Source organism: Alligator mississippiensis, chromosome 6, assembly GCF_030867095.1.
Source record: "Alligator mississippiensis isolate rAllMis1 chromosome 6, rAllMis1, whole genome shotgun sequence".
In the NCBI taxonomy this organism is placed as follows: domain Eukaryota; kingdom Metazoa; phylum Chordata; order Crocodylia; family Alligatoridae; genus Alligator; species Alligator mississippiensis.
The window spans coordinates 9,148,453-9,171,363 of NC_081829.1; the positions used below are offsets into that span (position 1 = coordinate 9,148,453).

At 52.6% G+C, this 22,911-nt stretch overlaps 1 protein-coding gene across 4 annotated transcripts in view; it reads right to left on the reverse strand.

Annotated features, from left to right (window-relative positions):
• Positions 1-22,911, reverse strand: part of COL8A2 (collagen type VIII alpha 2 chain) — a 142,687-nt gene that overhangs the window by 28,837 nt on the left and 90,939 nt on the right. Inside the window, exon 1 of one of the 4 annotated variants that reach the window (XM_019488299.2) lies at positions 18,758-18,868. The exons of the other annotated variants lie outside the window; for them this stretch is intronic. The gene's annotated coding sequence lies outside the window, so the exon portion shown is untranslated. Of the gene's footprint in view, positions 1-18,757; positions 18,869-22,911 lie in introns of those variants that run through there. 4 annotated transcript variants of the gene reach the window in all.

Here is a 22,911-nt window from a genome sequence, read left to right on the forward strand (position 1 = left end):
CGAACGCCTGTAGCTTTTGGCGGCCAGCAGCCTGAAAAATGAAATGTCAGAAATGAATTCCCACTCCGAGGTTTGCCAGTGCTAGTAGCTCTCCGCCGCGGTGCTTTTTAAACAGCAACAGGAGTTTGTTTGGTCAAGTACTTATGAGAACCTTTGATTGCGAAAGCATAGGAGGTTACGACGCGATGGAACACCAGACTCTGCCTTAAGTGCCTGTTTATATAAAATAAATACCCTCTATAAATATATCTTTCCTCTAGCAACATTTTCCTTGCCAGCTTCGAGAACCGAGCTGCAAACAGATTGATTTGCACCAGAGAACATTTATTTTCAGAAGCTTAAATAACACGGGATGCCAAAGAGCCGGCTATTTCCACCCCCTCCCCAGCACACACGCACACCAGTGAACTGTGGTTGCTATTAATAAGAATTAAGCACTTGGCCGTTCTCTGCCGGAGAACGAATGAGCAGAACTGCTCCTCAGCTGGATTTGATCGGAATTTCCTGAATTGCTTCCACTGAAACGGCAGCAAAAAAGCTGCAGCGTGAAAAACCCCAAAAACAAAATTAAACAACAAAAAAAATTAAAATAAAATAAAAGGAAGAAAGAGGGGGAACCCAGCAGGGAACTGATTCCAACGCTACAAACTTTTGGCAAAGCCATCAGATGTCTCTAGCGAAGACACCGAGCCATGAACCACTCTTCTTTCCCCCCCAACAAATGTTTATGAAGTCTTCTTTTATACTCGAGGACAGCGCTCCTGCAATTACACATCGGATCGGCGGTGAGCGGAGAACAGCGTTCCAACCGGCTGAGGTAAAGGATTTGTCTTGGCTGCCTCCTTCGGACTTCCATGTTTCCACTCCACCTTCTTCCATCCCCAGCCGAGGAAATGGCTCCTTGCAAGGCGAAGGCAAGATCTGACGGGGCCTTTCTCAGTCGGGGAGCAAACTAGCATGGCAGCTTGTTCAAGTGCCTGGAGAGCATGAAGGAGGGGGTTTGCTCTTCTTTGCACCAGTCAGAGGGAGGTGGAAATTAGAGTCCTGACTTGCCTGGCAAGGGGTTAGTGGGCCAGTTGGATGGGGCTGCTTTAACAGCAAGAGTGGTCTAGTGCAGTGGTTCTCAAACTTTTTTGGACCAGGGCCTATTTGGAAACATCCATGGTCAGTCCCAACCCAATGCCCCTCACTCCCAACCCACTGCCCCCCCACCCCAGGCCCCAGCCCCGCAATGTGTGGGGCAGGGGGAGCCCCGAGCAGCCCCTTGCAGGCAGGAGCTCTGCCAGCCTGCAGGGGAAAAGCCACGGTTTCCCATGTTTTTCTACTTAAAGGAGAGTGCATTTTTAAAGTTTGCTCCCAGCCCTTTCATATATTCTTACAGCCTGCTTTTGAGTCGTGACCCACGGGTTGAGAAATGCTGGTCAAGTGGTTAAAGGCCACGTGTAGGGTTGTGAAGATGGGGGTCTCTAGCTCCATGTACCTCGCTCACAGTGAGAGGTTGGGTTCCCCTCTCTAGAGCCAACATCTGAGAATGGGTACGAGGCTTAATTAACTTAAGTCACTGAAGTGCTTTGAGATTTTCACAGGAAAGTACGAGAGCAGTGCACAGTAATGTGACCAGCAGGCAATAATACCTGAGCTCAGAGGCAATCAGCTACAATGACAGTCAAGCCAGAAATGTTCTTAGCCCAGTGCGGTGAGATAAGCTGGGGTCCCGAGCAGTGTCCAGAGGGACAAACAAGCATCCTGAAGGGGTGTCCCACATGCCAGGCCAATGATGACAGCAAACACCAGTGCACCTAGACTTGGGCAGTCTGACAGAGGTGCTTCCTGATGCTCCTTAGTGCAAGGGAGTATTTCTAGCACCAGAGCAGGGAGGGAGGGAGTCCTTTTGCTGGAGGGATGCAGCCTGCTGAGAAGTTGCTGTCTTGCTCCCAGCTTCACCTAGCCTTGCCTCCTCTGGGTTGGTAAGCATAACACAGCCAGCAGGGCTAATGGGTCCTGTCCTTCAGACTATCGGGGCAGAAGATGCTCTGCTCTACGGCACCTCTGCTCAGGCTGCTGAAGCATCATTTTTGGGGGGAGGAGGGGGTCGAACCCGCACAAATGCCGAGAGCCACCACTCAATCAATGGGGATCACGCAGCACCTCGTCTGGTCCCTGGTTAACTGGAACTTGAGGACACCTCCTGCTCCAGCTGAGTGCAGGACTGCAGAGGAGCAGAGCTGACAAACCAAGTGAAGGATCCCCCTCCAAGGAAAGGAATTAAAAATAAAGACAAGAGGCAGATGACTTGACACGGGCGCCGGGAGTGGAGTGGGATGTTGGACTGCAGCATGCCGGCCAGTGACACATGCCCTGCCCTCTTAATGAAAAGTTTCCAGAGAATGCAAGATTTAAGAGCCTCCAGCCTCCTTCATCCAGGGTCAGAGCCAGCAGGGATCAAAATCTCTCTTCTGACCGAATCCCCAGAGAGCTATCCAGGGTTATTTCCCGTCTGTTGAGCTTGTGGGACAGAGGTGCTTAAGTGCAAACGAGGGCTGGCTGCATTCAATGAGGTGACTTATGTCACGAGGCTGTAATCGAGGAAACTATTACACAGCCCTGGAGAGGCGTTTCCTGGAAAAGCATCAAGGCAAAGCTGCAAGGGAAGAAATTGTTTTGCGCATCTAAACCTTGGGTTAGAAATTTAAAATGGGAGCTCAGGAGTCGGCTGATCCGCTGAGCGCTGCTCACGTACCGCCGAAACCATCTCTCCTAGGAAAAGCTGCGCTTGCCTCTCAGAGCTGCTCAGCCTCTTCCACACTGTCCGTTTTTGATGACTCCTGAAAGCAGGATCACTCTTACCGAGCTGTTCAGCTAAGGGAAGGAGAAGGAGGAGGTGTATAGCACAGTTGTAGGAGACAGGACACTCAACCCGCTGTATCACCTGAGAGGAGTCATGCCCCATGCCTCAATTTCCACATCTGTAAAATGGAGATCAAGACTAAATCTGAGCAAATTGATTTTAGTCAAACTTCCAGAGCCCTTCAAATTTGTGACCTTCAAATTTGTGACCACTCCCATAGCCAGAAGGGGAATCGGGGGGGGGGGGGGAGAGAATCAGCAATATTTAGTTTTCACAAGAAATTCCCACAACCATTTTTGGTTGCAATGGTGTAAAATTCTCAACCCCCACTAAGAATGACACCTCCTTTCCTATGGAAGATCATTTCAGGCTACACACAAGGAAAAACTTCTTTACAAGTTGAGTCCCGAGGGTTTGGAACAGGCTGTCCCCAGAGGTGGTAGCCACTCACCCCAGCCCCTCCAGCCCCGAACACCTATGAAAGCCCCCCGGGAACTACAGAACAGGGCTGAAGTGCGGTGCATTATATACATTTGCCTCTTTCCACCTGTGAACTCATCATTCTTGGTTGCTGATGTCCCGACTATCCTGACAGCCAACTTGATATAGGGTCAGTGGAAAAAACACAGTCCGTGGATCCCACGTTGAAGTGAAGAGGAGTACCTCAACAACAGCGATGCACTCCACATACGAGTGAGCCAAGCAGGGCAGATCAGCCCGCAGGTGGATGGTGGCTCAGTTGGGATCCTGCTGTATAACGGAGCAGCAGGGGCTGCCCTCTCTCTACAGGGACCACATCTGGGGCAGAACCTTAGCTGGTCTAAATCCCACTGCAGTCAGTGAAACAGCTACCGCTGTCTTCAGTGTGGGGCACCAAAGAAGCGGGGAAAAGGGCAATGAATATTGGGAGTGAATCCAAGGCAAATAGATGAAAAAGCACAGCTGTGAGCTGGGTTGCAAACACCATAATATGTAGGAGACCCTATACACAAGGAAGGGCAGAGCAGGGCTATTTATTGAAGTGGAGTACAGCAAGGAGCCAGGGGATGAACTCAAGAGCAGGCTGAACATCTAGAGAACTTCCCACCAGCAGTGAAGGACTCTCTTAAGCAAAGGGGGAGAGACCCCTTTTCTCTGGACAGGTCACACCAGGTAGGAGAAACCACTGAGGAATACACCAGAGGACAGCATCCACCTGAAGCCTACCGGTTCTAATTTCATCTCTCCCTTTGCCGAGTCTCAGGATCAGAGAAGAGACCAGCATGTGGGATGACTTTGGATGGGACAAAGTGATGCAGACCAAGGAGTGGAGTGGGGATATTTCCCTGAGGGCACCTTTGAGATGCATCACCCCGGCTCTTGGGAAAAGGCCAAGAATCCCCTTAGTTTCTCCATTCAGGGAGACGGGGTCTGACTTGGGCAGGCTTAGGAGAGGGAGTCACGTGCTTGGGTAGGCAGAGAGCTGGACTCGACCCCCATCTCTGCCCCTGTCTGCGGCCCAGCGTTCCCTCCTGCCCTTTGTCTATCATCCCTGTTTAGAGGATAAGGTTTTCACACGAGGTAATGCCTCTTTGCGTGCGTCTGATACACCTAAACCACAGCAGAGTTGCTACTGCGATACCCATCTCAGAGAGCAGCAGTGGCACAAACACTGTGTGAGAAAGGCTCAGATCCTTGGAACCTCTTTCCAGCCTCTTGTGGCCCTTTGCCCTTTCCTGCTGAGTACAAGAAGCCATCGCTGCTGGTTTCTCAGTCTCTTATGCACATCTTTGAGGAGGAGGGTGCATCTCATCCCCCCTGTGCACCACGCCAGTGGCTCTCAACCTTTTTAGACTTAAGGCAACCCCGTGCTAGACTCAAATCAACCCTCAGAAAATGCAAGTGCCAGCTCTCGACTTTCACTTGTTTTTTGACAGTGGCCATTTGTAGATATGCTCAACATTTTCTAAACTATCTTAACCGATTTGCATCACACAGTTCAAATCAAAATTTCAGTTTGAATTAAGGGTTAATAGATGATCATTAACCATCAGTACTGGCTATACGTAATCTATACACTTGACAGCCCCTTAACAAAGATTGGAAGTAATTAGGAGGTGATAATAAGCCTGTTTAAGTACAGCTACATTGTTGCAATTATCTAAAGTGCTGTTTCAGAAGCAGTAACTGTCCTGATAGGTAGGGTGAGGTGGTGTTGGCACATTTGATCTGGCAAAGGTATTACAGCACTTAGTGCTCGATAGCCTCTGCTGTGTTGCAAAAACCCAACTGAGTTTCCCTTGTGGGGGTCGATATTTGCAACGCTTATCTGGAGTTCTTAAGGATGGTTTTCCTAAAAGCAATGCCATATATACATGTTAATAAATACAGTTTAAAATTGCCTAATCTGGACTGCCCTAGTCTGCATTAATTTTAATCCTCATTCAGTGAGGATTAGTTCATTTGGACTGGAACCAATTTTAATTCAGACTACAGACACCCATGTTTATATAGTGATGGTTGTAGTCTTAATTAAACCTAGAAAAATGTAACGTCTATAAACGGCCTGACAGACCAATTCTTCTGTTGCCAAGATCTCAGAAAGCTCACAACGGGTCAGGATGTTTTTGACACTACGGGCTCCTATTTGAAACCTCTGGGTTTCTCTTGTGAATCATGTGAACGTTTGCAACACAACAGTGCTAATGTTGTACAAAACTCTTTGAATGGGCTCGTGGCACCCTGGGGTGCCCCAGCACCTGGGTTGAAAAGTCACTGTGCTATGCCATTACCTAGCCTCAGACTTATTTCTCATTCTCCCAAAGCTCCAAATCTTTTGCTTTAAACCAGAACGGCGATGCAGTTCGGAGCTTGCAGCTGCACAAGGGCTCTGGGGTTTGGCCTACGTCAAGTGCATAGTTTTTTTCCATCCTCAGACTGAACCATGGGCAAAAACCCAAGCTGGGAGCATTGGAGCCAGAGGAACGCCCAGCTCTGCCCGAGGTCATCGCTGTTGTTGTTATTTTTGCCTTTCAGTGGATCTGGACCAAAGAGACCAGAGAATTCAAAACGCAGAAAAATCAGAGCTGCGGCTTTACCTGCAAGCAAACACAGGGGGCTGTTACCAGCCTCTAAGGCTGGCACACAATGCAGCCTGCCCAGAGCAACTGGCTGAATAGGTGGGGGGCATCCATCACCCGTAGTTGGGAAGCAAAGACACAGAGCTGTCGAGAAGCCCTCTGAAGCTGACAGCTCGCATTATTGCACTTACAAAACAGGCAAGAAAAATGAGTTTCTCTGGAGCCGGCTCCCAAGGCTCCCACATGCTGCGCTCCCAGGGCACCCGGGCTGTGCCCAGCCAGTGGGAGGCTTGGGAACAGGGGGCCCTCACCATGTAAACTGACAGTCGTTAAACCCAGACAAATGTAGGGCACAGCTGTGGCATCCATTGGCAATCTCCTGGCTGCTGATAAGAAATGATTTGCTGTTTGAGCCTGCTGGCAAACTAGAAGCCACTCCTTTGGGTCTCACCTTGCATTAAGAGGGAGAGGGCTGTATAATCGAGAAGCTCCAAGCAATATCTGGTTGTTCCTGCCCTACATGTACAGCTATATGCCCATGCAAAGCACTCTCATTCGTATCCCCTACAGTATTCTCAGTCCATTCACCTACCCCTGAATCACCAAAAAAATCCCATAGGCATTGCAAAGAAAAGGGTTTGCAATGGCCTGGCACCTACTGGCTGGTGACATCCTGCTGGAACAGCCCCGTACTCACAGACTGGAGCAGACTGCAGGTCCAGTGGGCAGCACTTGGTAGTGACTTCAGAAAATAGCAGTTCTGGTCTCGAGTCTGCCCCTGGCTGCCCACTCACAGTAAAGTTACTTCCCTTCAACCTTCACTCTTCCTTGTCAGTATTGCTGGCCCCATTTTATAGACCTTTCTTCATACAAGCTACGGAGCTGTAAGGCTGAAGAGCTCTGCAGAAGTGTTGAGTCTTGTTATTTCTTGCAGAGTCCATAGCTGTTGCCTTACACCACAATCCAGGACTGCAAAGGCTCTTCTGAGCAGCACAAAAAGTTTCAGCTCTCGCTCCTGGAAACTACTAGCTCCCAGAATGACATCATATGGGCAGCCTTCGATCTGGAGCAACGGATCCGGCCTGGGAATATCCCTTCAGCAAGAACAACAAGTACCCCTTGCCATCCAGCTCATACTCCAATGCGGTTGGGGTCTCGGTGCCTGCAGGAAATGGCACTTTCAAGGTTCATTGCAAAGCTGACTATATTGCATGTGATTTTGTGTTGCACATGCACCTAAGAAAATACTAAATGGGTGTGCCAAACTAAACCCCCATGTGGGCCCATCTCTTAAGAGAACAGCATGCCTCTGGGCTTCAGGCTTGCAAGATGCTGTTATAAGGGATTAATTAAAGGTGCCTTTGCTGTGCCCTGTGCTGCACAGAGAGTAAAAGAAAAGCCCTGCCCTGGGGGTTTTGCAGTCTAAAGTCCAGATGCTGAAGACTCCTTATGACACCTTTTCTCTCATCCTTTTTGAAGAAAGGCAGAGGGAGCTGTGTGGATCATAGTGCCATATACTTTCCACCTGGGATGCAATGCTGGGAACACGCCTCAATGCACCAGGTCCATGAAAAACCAAAGAGCTTGCTGCTAGAAGGCAGAACTGACTGTGACTTTGTCTGGAGAAGGATCTGGGTGTTTGGGGACCAAATTCACAGAGCCATGGAAGAGACCGAAGGTTTCACTTCCTTCAAGGAATCCCTCTGGGACCAGAGAGTCTCCGCACCTTCTCCACGAGAGCGCCCAGGTCCCGGTGTTGTGGGACAGACTGGAAAGGGGCGTATATTAGGAAGCAGCCGAGGTGTGCTCTCCTCCTGCCTCTGCACCCCTTCAAGGGAGCCCCTGCAGTGCCAGGCACACTCAGGGCTGCCGTAGGCTTCGGCAAGGGCCAGAGCAGCCCTTGGCTGGCCCCAAGTTCCCTCTCCTCCATCCCAGAGCTGGCGCCACAGCCAGGAGGAGTCTGGCCTGTGATGTTTCACTCACTTTGGATGGGAGACAATGAATGCACTTGTCCAAACGCTTCTTATCGGCTGGAGCCTTCTGCCAGAACGAGGTCCCTGAGCACCTGAGAGCAGTCGGGAGCGTGCTCTGATGATACATGCTGGTCCTCAGCCTAATGGGCTGTTTCCTGTCTGCGGCTGTGTTTCTCCACAGATGAGCTGAGATGAGCTTGGATGAATGCCTCGGCCCACTCTCCTCCTGCCTGGCCTGGCTGGAATCCTCCCCAACTCCGCAGGACCCACCTCCGTGCGATGGGGCATGCGTGCTCGCCGCTCAGCCCACGCCATTTGTCAAAGCTGTGGGGGGCCGGTGCAGATGCTCAGAGTTATGGGGGGGGGGGGGGGGGGGGGGCGTTTCTGGCGGATGCTGTTGAGAGGTGACCAGCCAACAGTGCTGAGAGCTGCAAAAGCTTTTCCTGGATCCTCTTCCAGGCAGAGATCCCCCCTCTGCCTGGTGCTGCCCATCCTGTGAAATCCAACCGGAGGAACCAGGCAGGGTGGCATGCAGATGGGGCAATGGCTGGCTTTGGCAGGAAGGGAGCAGCATGATCATATGCAATTTCCCCAAGTGAACAAAGCCAGGGCAGTTACTCCCCTCCCTCACAGTCCCTTCACGTGAAGGGTCACCAGTACCCCAGTCCCTTTTATACTGCCTGGAAGGGATGGGAAGCCACAAGAGGCAGCTTCACCCCCTGGCCATGACGCTAGACTAGACCTTTACAGCTGGGCGCTCTGCCGCTGGCTCCACCACTGATCTACTGCAGGACCAGGGGTGGGGGAGCTCATGGTGCTAAACACAAATGGTCCATGTGGGTTTGCTGGGACCAGGAGCCCTGTTTGCATCCCCCGCATCTGCAGCAGGCGTGACAACCGGCTGACAAGAGACAGCAAGCATCATGAGAGTCACTTGGAAGTGTGGTGGGGGGGAATTAGCCGCTTGCTCCCAACAGACCCCTGGCAGAGGGCAGGGAGATAAAGCAGACAATAGTCTTTGCCAAACCTAAAATAAAAACAACACAGGCACTTCTGGGGGAGGGGGAGGGCGAAGGGGAAAACCAAAACCTTGCTGGGCTTGTGGTTAGAAGCCGGCAGCTCCGAGGCTCCCAGGACGTTGCACGTTTGGGATGACAGCCGTGTCTGAGAGCAAACTCGCAGCTTAGCAGTGCTTCTTTCTTTCTAGGCAGATTTACTTCTTTAGGAGGGGTAAGCAGGCTTGAAAGGGCAAGACACTGGGCTTCCAAATGTGTCCAGTCTTCCCTCGAGGCAAAATTTCCACCAGCAAGGGCTTGGCTTGCCAGAGTGGGACTGAAAAAAAACCCACCCCAGCTTGAGGACGAGGATTTGGAGAGAGTTATGACTCTATTACAGGCCTGAGTGGCTGAGCAGAGATTTCCGGACAGGCAGCAGCTAATTCTGAGATAGACGGTAGCTGAAATCAGGAGGCCTGCTGCTCCTGCAAGCGTCTGAACAGGATCTGCCCCTGCGTGGTGCGCTGGGCTGCACAAGGCCCCGCAGAGCCTTGCTGATAAAGGGGGTGCTCAGTCATGACCGACTCCTGTGTTGCTGCGTGTTATTTGGCAGCAAGCCTGGTCTTTAGGGTAGGATGCAGGACAAGCCAGAGCCTTGGATTCTCCTTCCAGCTTGGCTGCTGACTAAAGCCTTCTGCTCAGGAAAAATTTGCATCTGTTTAACTTAAAAATCAGCTTTAAACAGGTGCCGACTCCCGTACAGACTTATTTCACAGAGTAGGGGTGTATGTCAGAAAAGCAGTTACCTGGCGCAGCAAAAGAGGAAGAAGATACCACAGTTTCTCTCATCTATCAGCGGGTACAAGTGTATACACGGGCAGCTATAGCAGAGCGGCTGATGTAGCAAAAGCCCTTTGTGCAGCGAGTAGGTTGTGTGCCCATGCCCTAAGGAACTGGCTCTCAACCTTTTTAGACTCCAAGCAGCCTTGATAGATTGGAGGCCCCCTCCATAACTGTTGTGAATGGAGGAGCACCCTATTTCAAAAACGCTTGCACCCTTCAAAGGATCTCACAGCCCGGGCACCCTGGTTGTGAATCACTGCCCTAAGAGATACCTCTAGAGCCTTTCAGTCATTTCAGGCTAGCTCAGATCCCTTCCCAATTGATTCAGTGAAACCAAAGTGCACTCTTCCTTGCAACCACACTAATTTAGATGCATCAGGTAAACTGGTGCAACTCAGCATGCAAAGAGACCTACATGCCTGTGTAGCACCTAGCATATCAGCTCCTTGATCTTGGGCAAGGTTTCAGTGGGCTATTGCAAGCCAAATCTGAGAGACACGTTTGCTCCCATACTTCTTAAGAGGCTGAACTCCTCATCACAGTTTAAACATTGTGTGTGTGCAAGATACCACTCCTTGTCCAGCCTGTGCTTGAAGCACAACGAGGCACCCCAGTTGCCCCGTCACCCACATCCCTGTTTGCGCATCGCCTCTCCTGGCAGAAGGGGTGCACAATTCAGGCAGGGACTGTAGCAAGTCATTTTGTTGAACTGACACTAATAGATGAATAGATAATGGGGGAAGGAATTTAACAGTGCAAGCTCGACGAGGCAGAGACCTTTCATCGGTAGAGCATCCAGCACAGGGAACCACAGACTCACTTAGCTCCTAGATGCTTCAGCAATATACTAATAAAAATAACAACACGTGGCCAGGTCCTCAGCTAGTGCATGGCATATCGCATGCATCTACCAGATGCAATGGAGCAAAGGGGATGTGTGCTGCCAGCATGGTTGACTGCAGTACCACGGATGTCAGACATCTGCTGTTAGGCGATGGGACGACTCCCATGCTGTGGCCCCTAGGGCACACTATCATCCCCTGTTTTGATTAGCACAGGTCATTTCCCCAGCCACCCTGTGGCCAATGGTCTCTCCTGCCACGTCTTATTGTTTACGTTGTTTTGAGCCCTCTGCTCAGTTGGGGAACTGTTCTTGCTAGTGCTTTCACTCCCCATCTCCCAGGATGTCAACGGTAGGCTTCACACCACTATAAGCCCAGCCAGTTTTATTGTCTTCCCTCAAGACTTACTTTAAATCACCTACCACCTCCCTCACCAGCAATATTTCCAGGCCTGGCTCACCCGCATGGCAGTGTCTTTCTACTTTATGCCTGTGGCTTACCTGAGTCAGCCCCTTTTCTCCCCTGGCCATCAAGAATTAAACTCCAGCAGAGCTCCTGCCTCCAGGATGTCTCCAGTCCAACTGCCTAACCCCCTGGCAAGGTCTCTTATATACCCCCAGAAGAAGGCGTAGCTCCTGCTTTCTGTCTACAGCCTTAAAGGTACACGATCCCTTTCTGCATAATAGCGGTAGGGGTTCCCTATTACAATGATGCTGCTTTAAAATAGTGATGATGAAGTGCCTAGATTTCAGGACAAGGGTTGAGGTAGGGATGTTTCAGGGACTGCATGGACAGCAATTATTTTTAAGGACAAGCATAATATTCTGATTCAGGCACTGTATGGACATCTCTTTCTATCCTTCCCTCACCCACCCCCTCTCCTTTTCGATTTTCCTTTCATCCCCCTAGCACCCCTAAGCCTCCAGCTCTGAAACCCACAGCGGTTTTGGTTACTCCTTTCAGGAAAGCAACCCCCCCCAGGACACGATGTCTGAAACCACATTGCAGCACATCGACGTGATCCTCTTTCCAGAGTACCAGGAGTTGACATCAGCCCCTGCTTCCAGCGATTAATTTATGAAACTGATAAATAACCCACATGTGTTTCAACTCAGAAGAAGAAAGAGAAGAGAACGAGGCCACAGCCGAGGCAGTCTGCTGGGTTATTTTTTTCATGGCGCTCTGTCACCTATTGCACGGACCGTTACATGTCCACCCCATCACCGGTTCCTCTCTGTTGGAAGCTGCCTCGGCCAATCAAAGGTGATAATTTACAGATTACACATGTAGCTTTACAGCCTTTCGCCCAAGTCAGGTGGGGGAGGAGGATTTTAAACAGCTCCATATGACTACAAGGCAGGAACTCTGTTGAGAGGCATTTTCTCCTCTCCGTGTGATGGGAGCTTTGCGAGCTGCGTGCTCTGCTTTCCTGGCAGCTCAGAGAAGAGACGCAGCAGCTCTTCACACAGCTCAGTTGCTCTGCATTCCTGTCGGGAACCTGGATTGCCTTTATCTCCATTACACAAAGCACACCTTGTGGGGATGAGGGCGAGCATGTTTAAAGAGGGCGTGCGTCATCAGATAGGTAGAAGCTCCAGTGCACGCTTGCAAGCTCAGGGGGGTATCACATGTAACCCACACTTATACTCCACCTCCTGCCACTGGCTGGGCCACACTGGTTTTTATAGAGAATGGGCCCGGCTTGACACAACTAGAGCTGAAATACTGAGCTCAGGTAAGACAGGCTCCGGGATTTGAATGCAAAGGCCACTGATTCAATCTGTGCCGTCTCCAAGTCTCCCACTGGCCTTATGCTGCTCATGCACGTCCTGTGCTGCACTAGATTTTAGCACAAACACTCACAGAGTTTTGAAAAGTCTGGCCCTTAGTCTGCAATTAGCAATAGAGATGGCCCCGACGTGCTCTGCACCAACAACCATGCCTGGATGTCTAAGGGCTTGGTTTATAATGCTGCCTTGCACCCTGCATCTTCCAATGACTAGCTGCTTGCTAAAGTCTGGATGATGCTTCCCATTTCCAAGCACTGAGAGCAGACGGGCTTTAATGGGATGTTGATGTATCACCACTGGTAGGTGCATAGGGTCTCCTGGTTGAGATCAGGGCTCTGTTGTGCAGACACCAAGAGAAGGACGGTCTCTGCGTTGTACAGTTTATAAACTAATGAACCACAGGGACTGCAGGTACAATAGGAAAACAGAGGCAAAAGGGGGCAAGATGACCTGCCTCAGGTTGCACAGCAAGTAGAGAGCAAAGCCCAGGGTTCAAAACCTCCTCTCCCTCCTCCCAACTTAGCACCTTGCAGTTCCTGGGCTCTAAACTCTCCTGCTCTTCAGAGGAGTTGAGACTTAGGGCCCATCTCCCCCCCAAGACAAGCCCCCACAGTGTTTTCACTGAGCCCCCTGCCATCTTTGCCACTGAAGTGGGTACATGTGGCTGGGTAGCTTTAGGACTGTTTGCAACTATATCCCTGAAAGAAAATGGAGAGTCAAATCTCATGCTTCAGGGCACAAACCGAATGGCATCCGCAGTGCTCAGGGAGGAAATGCCTTTGCCGCAAACAGCATTCCAGAGCTAGCAAGGTACATAGCAGCCACCTGGGCCCCAGCACCCCAGGTACGGGTGCAGACTGCCGGCCGGTGCTCTGCTCCCTTCTCATCCGGTAGGAGAAGAGACTGGACCTCATTTCCTGGATTGAATTTGGCCCCTGCTGCTGGAGTACCCATATTTTAAGCCCCCGAGGGCCTAGATGCCAAGCTTCCTCTTTCCTTGCCCAGGAATACTAACCGGATATCAAGCAGGCAGACATTCACTGCTGGCGTTTCTCCAAGGCAAGCTCTGCGGAGCGGGGAGCTGGGGTCAGACATGACTTCTCAGAGCACCTCACAAGGCGAGTGCTGAGAAGCCACGGCCTGGTCCACACTGCAAGGGCAGCGTGCACGTGTGCACCAACGCATCTCCAGCAGCGGCTGCAAAGTCCATACAGATAGGACGGTAACCAGTTCACCTTTCGAGGCAGCTTCACCTTCAGGTTGTCAGAGCCCTGCCCAAAATGGGGTGGAGTGGGGGGGCCTACCTGCGCTCCCAAGCGTGCTGGCTCCAGGCATGTGCACAGCATCTGCTGAGCAGCAATCAGGAGCAACCAGTTAACACCACTTAACAGCAATTCTGCTAGATAATCATCACCTGCTGTTACTTCCACCAGCCAGCAAGGCCACACAGCTAATTGGGCTCAACTGGCTGCTCATAAACCACTGCACAGGTACACAGGGCTCAGTGAAACGAATGGGGCAGAAAGCCAGGAATGCCATTAACCATGGGAGCCCTGTACAGGCAGGGCCAGAGGCTCTGGTCTAAGTCTCCTCTCCTTACCCCTGCTGGAAGGGAGCTCTCCGCAGCAAGGAGAAAGCCATGCAGTGACTGCCTGTAAAAAGCACCCAAGTGGTTACATCCATCTTCATTCATTAGACAGACACTGCTTAGCCCCGATGAACATTTGCCTGGGAGGATTTAGACAGGGCTGATGCTGCCTTGAGCAGGGGGTTGGATAAGGTCTGCCTGCCCTGTTTTTGGATGCTTGGGCATATATATATAGCTGTGGGGATCCAGTCATTCCACAAGTGGTGCTGAGTACTCAGGGTCCGTACCGCACAGATGCTGAAGGGCAACGGGGTTTCGGTGGGTGACCGAACCTCAGTAAATCTGCACCCGCATGAGCCAAGAGACCATGGCGTGGCAGATGGAGCTATGCAGAGGGCATGATTGGACTCCGAATGTGGGGACCAAGTTTGTAGTGGGTTCCTGTCCCTTAGAGTGGGATGAACTAAAACCCAACTCCAAACTTCCCTGGATGTGAGGAGAACTGAGGGGCAAGGTTAAGGTCTGAAAGCTGTGGCCCATTCAAACCCCAGCATTAACAACGGTGAACTTGGAGGTCTCATCCTGCTGCACCAGTGGGCACCCGTCTCAGACAGAGGGAGGGCTCAGTCTGGAAGAGCAACTGTGGGCTGAAAGTCAGACCCAAGGTATGAGCAGAGCTGCGGGCAGGGGGAGCTCAGGACCGGATTAGCAGGAGGCAGGAGGGATGGTAGGTTCGCTGGCAGAGCTCCGTCACCGGTGCAAAGAGCAGCTGTGTCCGTCTGCACGAGAAGACGGTACCGGCAGGGCTTGAAATAACGGCTGGGATTCAAGAGGGAGCACTGTGGGGCAGGGACCACTAGGTTGGCCATCATAGAGGACAGTCCAGTTGTCCTCTGTCCTCTATTGATATGAAACTAGATGCCTTTACGTCCTCTATGTTTCGCTTGAAAAAAATAGAGGACATAAAGGCATCCGGTTTCGTATCAATAGAGGGCAGAGTAGCAGAAAACCAGAATGTCCTCTATGATGGCCACCCTAGGGACCACCCAGCCCACCCAATAGGCTCCCAGTCTGTGACTGGGGCTCACAGGCAATACCGTGATTCCAATACACATGAGCAGCAGCAATAAATCCTCAGGGTCCAGCAGGTCTCCAGGCAGAGACCCCCAGACAGCCTGACTGACAAGACTATCTCCAACCATGCTTCAGCTCTGCTAACATTATGGCTTCTAACCAAGAAGCCCAATCTGCTCTAAACGCAGTTGGCCTATGCATGCCCCCACGGCAAACATCCTATGGCCCCTGTGGCTACAGGACAGAGCTGGAGGTGAGTTATGTCCTTGTCACCAGTTCAGCCCAGGACACCATGTGTAACTTGACCCTCGTTGGCTGCTCCTCCTTTCCCGGTGTCCTCCCGGCACTGCATCTTTCAATGCCCCAAATTCTGCTGCTGAGTCCCCTGGTTTCCCTTCACTTCCTAGGGAGGGGCTGGGAGTGGGGGAAGATGGGGAGACAGCATGGTGTGGGCTGGGCAGGTGAGCAAAGCTTGGGAAAATGGCTTGAGGAATGCTGTTCCTTGCACGTAGCCCACTGACCATGCCTCTCACCAGTGCCAAAACCACTGTGGTCCCCCTAGGAAGGAGAGGGCCTTGGATGCAAAGGAGGAAAAGGGGGTCTGCAGCCGACAGGGGCAGTGGTCGGGGGAATATGAAGATTCAGGCCAGGCTGGAATGGCCAGGACTCTGCTCAGATTTAGATTGCGAGAAGGGTTTGGCATGTCGGTGACGGGTAGCTTGGAAAACCTGGCCGTGCACGGGAGTGGAGCTCTTCTGAAACCCAGCCCTTGAACTTTTTGGCCCCTCTGCCTCCCTCAGCAACTTAGAAAGCTCAAGAAACAATGGCAGCCCCAGATCATGCCGCAGCCAATCCCAAGCACAAAAGCATCCCAGCAAACAAAAATGCCAAGGAACAGGCCTGTGAGTAAAGCTGAGCAAAAAGAAAAGAGACTGCAAAAGGGGAGGGAGAGTGGAGGGAAATGGCTGAGGTTAGAGCCAGAGGCACATGGGTCGCACCAGGTAAGGAAAATAAATAAATAGCTGATTCAGGATTTTGCTTTCCTTTTCTTTTATTTAGCAGAACCTGTATTTTTACAGCTGCAATCCCTTAAAACGGGATTTTTTTCCCCTCAAACAAAATCCCCGTAAAATAATGTTTCATAAAAATAAGCGTTCTTCTTCTAAATCCCAAAGTCAGAAAAAAGCACAAAAATCAACCGCCTCTGCCCTGATGATGCTGGTTCAGACCAACGAGAAGAGGAGCCTGTGTCTTTAAAGGGCTCCGTCGCTCACATGTAACAAACTCCAAGATGACATGATGTCATCGGAGCTTACATGACACGGGGTGTGATGAAACACCGCCGCGGTGTCAGCAGCTCCTGGGGCAAAGCCCTGGCTGTGTCCCTGGGAACTTGGACCCCCCGCTGGTATTTTTCTCAGTCTTGGCTCCCTGCAGCCTGTCCTCCTGGCTAGCTGGAGGTCACACCTGGGCCTCCGTTCAGATTGGTGTGAATAGTCATTCACAGAAATGGGCACAAGGAAGGGGAGAAACGCGCCTGGACCTGACTGCGGGATAACAGCACAAGTTTAGATGGAGGCCTCTTTTGGAATGACAAAGAAGGGAGTTTCTTAGCCCCTGGTCTAAAGTGGGGCAAATCCACTTGCAGTTCCAGTGGCAAAAAATCCAGCGATGGTGCAATTCCTCTCCCTTTAGCTACTCCTTAACTGCCCCCAGACTTGGCTGCCCCAGAAGGAAGGTGGCCTGGGGCACCTCCCTAGGACATGCACTTATGAGGCCTCTGAAAACTGGGAAATACAGAATTAAGGGAACCTATTCAACACAATCTGGGTTCTGGCCATAGCCACTGGGAACAGCTTGTGAACAGTGGTCCCAAGGGGGAAATGGTGACTTTGAGACACTGGGGTATGGCTACTGGGCACAGATGGAAGCAGTGAAGTTCCCTTAAAGACGTGCCAAGGATTGCAGGTCCAACACCCCAGGCAGCGCTAGCTCTTCTCTTTTCCAGAGAGGCAGCTGAGCTGCAGAGAGATGAGGTGACATGCCCAATCTCACAAAGCAGCCTGTGGCAGAGCAGGTAGCATGCCAGCTACCAGACTCCCCTTTCTTCCTCCCACCTATAACCACATGCCCACACACTCTTGGCACTAGGAGCCCAAGGGTAGGTGGCAGAGGGGGTTTCATTTCCCCTGCAGGCTTCAGACCCAGGCTAGTCATTAGTAGCTGGCTCCTGTGTGCTGGCTCCACAGGTTGAGTTACCAGCCAATTTCCACCCTTGTGTGTCCCCAGGCTGCCTCTGGGCAAGGGCCTGCTTTCTGGGCCACATCTTTCCCTCTCACCGAGCTCATGTGGGGAAGCGGTGCCAGCAGAGTATGTGCATCAAAGCTGCTTTTACAAACGGAGCTGGCCAGCGATCAGGTGTCAGGCGGGCTAAGTGCTTCACCCCAGAGACACCAACACTCAGCCCCATTGAAGTTCATAAAGCACCGGGGAGAGAGTGGAGGAGTCCTACAAACTGCTTCTCAGCCTTGGCAACTCCGGATCACGTCCTGGGCCTGAAATAAATCTGCTTAAATGGGGTGTGAAAAACAAGCCATCGCTCACGTGTGACAAACTCCCCTGCTGCATTTTCCAGTCCCTTCAACGCCACGGGGCCAAACGCAGCCCCGGGGTAAGCCCGCGGAAGGGGATGGTCCATAATGGAGTGGAATAGGGGCCTGTCCTGTTAGGACTTTTTGCCTGGGAGTAGTGAGGGGAGTAGTGCCTTTTTAATGAGGTTGGGTTGGGAAAGAATAGGGAACAAACGACCTTTTCTACTACTCGCGTGAGCAAGCAGGGTGGGGTTGGGAGGGAGGGGGGCCCAGCCCACCCCTTCACCTCATTATACTGATCATAGAGCCCAAAAGACTTTTCGGTACCCCGACTTAGCAGCACATAACTCTTTGGCGCTGGGTCAAAACAGACTGGAGTTTCATAATGCAATTATCCTTTCTTCTTTCACTTAAGCCCCTGTGGCCCAAAGGAGGTTTGCTCCCAGCAACATGCCCATGTACGGGTTCCTAATGCACCGCGGCGTACACAAAAGTCATGGCTCACACGTCATTCTGGCCCTGGCTTCCAGAGCGAAACACCCCAAGAGAGTCACAGTTCACCCTGGGGACCGGACAGCCGACAGGTGTGACCTGCCTCCTGCACCCCAGGCAGGCGCTGCTGCTTTTGCACTGGCTCCTACGTCAGGCAGAGCGACTTCTCGCTGGTGGGTGCAAATCTGGCCAAAATACAGCCGTTCCCTTCCTCTCCCCACACCCCCAAAGGGCCTTGCTGTCTCCAGAGCCAGCCTGGGACAACAGCATGTCCCAGGTCCCCATCTGGCTCACAGAGCCAGGAGCTCAAACGCCAGCTAGCCAGGAGGATAGGCTGCAGGGAGCCAAGACTGAGAAAAATACCAGTGGGGGGGGCAAAGTCCCTGGCTTCCCACCCAGCTCCGCACCCAGGGACACAGCTGCTGTAACTGGGGATGCAGGAAGGCAGCAGCCCTGCACCCCATGCCCCCACTTGTCCCAGGCACATCAGATGGCGCAGAGCCTCCCTCCTCCCTACTAGCACTGCCACCAAACCCGGAGAGCCGAGGGACGATGAGAAGAGAGACCTGCCTGCAGCAGAGCCCCCGACTGCCAGTTTAGCCTGGGGGGGATGCAATGCCCAGCTCACCCCCCACCAGGGGCAGGGGTCACCCGCCACTCACCCGAGCGCCGCTGCAGTCCCTGCCGCCAGAGCTGCCGCCTGCCCGCCTGGGCTTCCCCACTCTCCTCCGCCGCACGCTGAATACTTCGATTGTCCTTTGCCAAGCAGTGACGTCGGCCCCCTCACATGTTTCCTCTACGAGCTCCAGCCCAGCCCAGGGGTTCAGCCGGGGGCTGGGGGGCTGCAGGCTTCCCCCTCACCAGCTTTACTCTTCAGGCAGCCCTGCCCTAGCCCCACCAACTCGCGGGTGCCTTCACCTGGGCATCAGCACCAGTCTGTCTGCAGCCAGCCGCAGGTCTCCTGAGGAAGCTGTCTTCCCCCCCTCACCTTGGAAGTCTGTGCCTAGTCCCCACAGCCTGGCTGGCCAACCCCTGCAGCTTGGCTTGGAGAAAGTTGCAGAAGGGTTTGCTGGTGGGGGGCGGACAGAAGCCTCCTCCCCGCCTCCCACCCTCCAAAGCTCCCTCCTGTCTGCAATTTGGGGCACGAATGTGAGAATAAGAGGGCCAGGGGACAGCCTGCTCCTTACACAAGTCACCCCCCCTGAAGCCATCACAAATCGAGGATTCCCAAGCCTGTGCCCAATAAGCCCCACTGCAAACAACAGGTCTGGCCATGCCCTGGCTGGGTTTGAACATCCTCCCTGGGAGCTGTCTAGATGGGGACCAGGCCAGTGGGAAGCTTCACGCTGCCCCTCGCCCCCCGCAGCCGACGAGAGAGCCCCAGCAGGACGCGGCAGCTCAGCCGAGCTCCCCATCCTCTCTGCGCAGCACAAGCGCTTGGCACGTCGCGGCTGGGCGAGCGCTTTGCATGGCAGAGCCGCTGGATCTCGACTGTGCTGGCATTTCCTACTGGAGGGAGGGAGGGATAAATAAATAATAAAACCCAGTCTATAAAGTTCCCATTAGACACCAAAGCAGAAACAGCTGCTGGAGGCAGCAGTGGCTGTTCCAGCTGAGTTCAGCAGCCCGGGAGGAAGCGCAAGCCGAGTCTGCGTGTCCCCGTTTTGCTGAGGGGATCAGCAGGCCTGGGAGCGGGGCAAGGAGGGCTGCATCCTACAGGGCTGAGGGTGGGATTCCTTAACCTGCATCAGCCACAGTGGAGAAGAAACACTTCCCACTCATTGTGCGCAGACACTGCAGAAGGATCAAAGGACACATGCCCCTGTGCATAAATGCCCCCGAGTCCCAGCCCTTCCAGTCCAGGGCAGCAGCTGCCAATAGAGACCCCATGCCTGCTCACAGGACTCTCGGTGGGCTGTCTTTGGTGCAAAGCAGCCCACTGACCGCTGCAGAGAATCCCCCTCTAGTCATAAGACATTTGCATCAGGGGATTACGGGACAGGGCTGCCAGCAATGGCAGGCGACTGGACTTGATTACTGAGGAGGGGCCTCCAGGCCTGCGTTTTATGTTAAGTGCTCCAGGCCCTGGCACAGATGTGGGCTGAAGCTTGCCCAGGAAAGCTAATGAGCATGTTACTATGAGGACAGGCAGGGGACAGCAAGGTGCCATCGGGCACTGAGCCCTGGGCCAAGACCAAGCAGACTGCTTCTTCAGCAAGCAGGCTCCAGGCTCCAACGCCTCCTGCCCACAAGCGTACCCTTACGGGAGAGAGCTCGAGCAGCCGTGGAGCATTTTTATAGAGGGGCCTTATTCTGTCTACAGCGGGGGGGGGGAAGCTTACCCTGCAAGAGAAGCTGGCAGGAGGCTTCACAAAGCACATGGATCATATAGGAATCCCTCTAACTTTCCAAAGGACCTCATTACATTCACGACAGGGTCCCCGACTGCCGATTGCTCACTCTTTACAAAGTGAAGCCTCCTACCCTGGAGCAGCAGTCTGCAAAGTGTGCGCTGTGGCACACTGGTGGTCTGCAGCTAGCGTGAGGCTCACTTTGGCTCCTGGTGCCTTTGCAGTGTTCTCAATTAACAGCGTGACGCGAGGGGTGCACGGCGATCCCGGAGGCAATTCGAAGTTTGCAGCAGTCTGGTGGTCCAAAAAGTCTGGGAATCACTGGGTTGGAGAGTTGGGGTTTTACCAGGGGCAGGTAGAAGCGGCCATAATGGGATGCACGTGTGTGTGCACGGAGGGAGAATGTAACCCCGAAGGCTATTTAGCTGTGAATCTGTTAATAGGCCAGTAATAAGTCAATAGGGTCTTGCAGGTGGCGGAGGGAAGCTGTCGCTGGGAAATGCTGTGGCAGGGCCGAGTGCCCTATTCAGACAGGAAGTCCAAAAGCCAAGTATCCTAATGGATCCCTCCCTGCCCCCCGCTCCTCGCCCCCCAGTCCACTGCCAGCTGCCCCCACCCTGGTAACATTTTGCCGGCTTGCTGGGCCTGAACAGATACACATCTTTGTTTTCTATGGTTTCCATGCAGATGAATGAGTGGCCAGCACGGTGCACACATAATAGTGACTGTGGGTCAACAGCTTTTCAGGGTAACAACTCCATGAATGAACAATCAGTGCGTTATGCACTATTATCCCAAGCAGCGTGTGCTGCATTTTAAAGCGAGAACCGCTGGAGCTGCCGTATCCCTTCCTTTTTTAGACCGGCAGATTCAGAATCAGTCAAGCCGGAGGGTGTGGGGCTGGGCTGGGGGAGCTGGGCACTACGTGGACAGAATATTGCCCTCGCTACTGTTAGGATAAAGCTCTTAGTCTTAAGGGTGCTCCTCTCCCCAGGGAAGCTCTGATGTGGGGAGGGATTGTCTAAACTTTCAAAGGAAGAGGCTCCAGGACCTGCGAACATGAGGCCGAGGATTAAGAGCCAGTCTGGAGCAGATAAGTGCTTCCTTTGTAAGCTGGGACGGGTAACCTGTGTTGGGGCTTTCCTCCCAAACCTTCACTGCTGCCTTTGGTATCCGGGTGACAGCAGCGTTTGTCAGGTCTCATGCCAGCAGGACCCACATTTAAGAAGCAAAGACAGGAAACATGATGGGCATCTCCAAACAGCCTGGCAGGAGGAGACCAGGGTGGGGGCTGTTCCTGAAGTCCTTCACCCTGTGCACGGGGCTTTCCCAAACTGGCCTTTGCCCAGTCCTGCCGTTTAGGGTAGTCTGTAGGGAACTGACAGCAGTGCTGCTCTGTGCTGTGCAGCAGAGGCAGTGTTTCACCCCAGAGGTGGCTGCCTTCTTGCATCGGCACAGATGAGTCCTTCCAGTGCTGAAGGGGGAGACTTAATGTTTGTCACTCTGGGCTGGCAAGCGGGTGCATCAGGCAGGCAAGTCAGTCTTCCCAGGGCCTTTCGTCCCCTGCCTGGCCCTGTCAGAGGGTTTCCATGGTCTGGTTCCCAGAGGCTCTTGGTCAGGCCTGTGATCTAGACTGGGTGATCTGGAGCTGGCTGACGCCATTTCTACTTTCACCCTGTTCCCCCCCCCCGCAGAATCTGGGGGCTTCTGTCAGTAATCCACAGCGCTGCTCCAATGTGGAGTGGTACCAAATCTAGCACCCGTCCTTCCCCGCCCGGCTAGTCCTTCCTGACCTCCAGACTGGGGTCCTGCTTCTTGGAACCCAGTAGCTCCCTTGGTGTTGCCTCTGAATTACAGGGGTAAAATCAGCCCCCAGTAGGAGATTTGCAGCTACTGAGAACCATCACTGCGTGCGTATGCTTAAGAGAGGGTCGGTGTTGGTTCCTCCTTGAGTTTTCTACAGCTTCATTCACAGACACCTGTGTTTGCACTTCATTAAGGCTGTGGACTTGCAGGTACTAATTAAAGAGAGCTCATTTGCTTTATAATCCTAGCTCTGTATGGTAGACCCTGTATACCCCAGTCCAGTGATTCTCTGCCAGGGTGCTGTGACACCCTGGGATGCCTTGAGATCCTTTCTAGGGTACCCTGTGATGCTACACAATGTTAGTATAGCTACTGTGCGAACATGAGTCACAAAATAAACCTGGTGCTTTCAAGTAGGAATCCACAGTGTTAAATACATTCTGACCCACTGTGGTCTTTTTGAGCTCTTTGCAGCAGAAAAACTGATCTTATTATTTTTCCATAGTTAAAAAATGAGTAAAAACTAAGAGCTGGCATTTTCTGAGCGCTGCCTTGAATCGAATGAGGTTGAGACCCCCTGCCCCTGCCAACAGGCTCCACTGTGCACTGTGCAAATTCTAACAGAGAAACAGTTCCTGCCCCAAAGACTGTACAGTCAT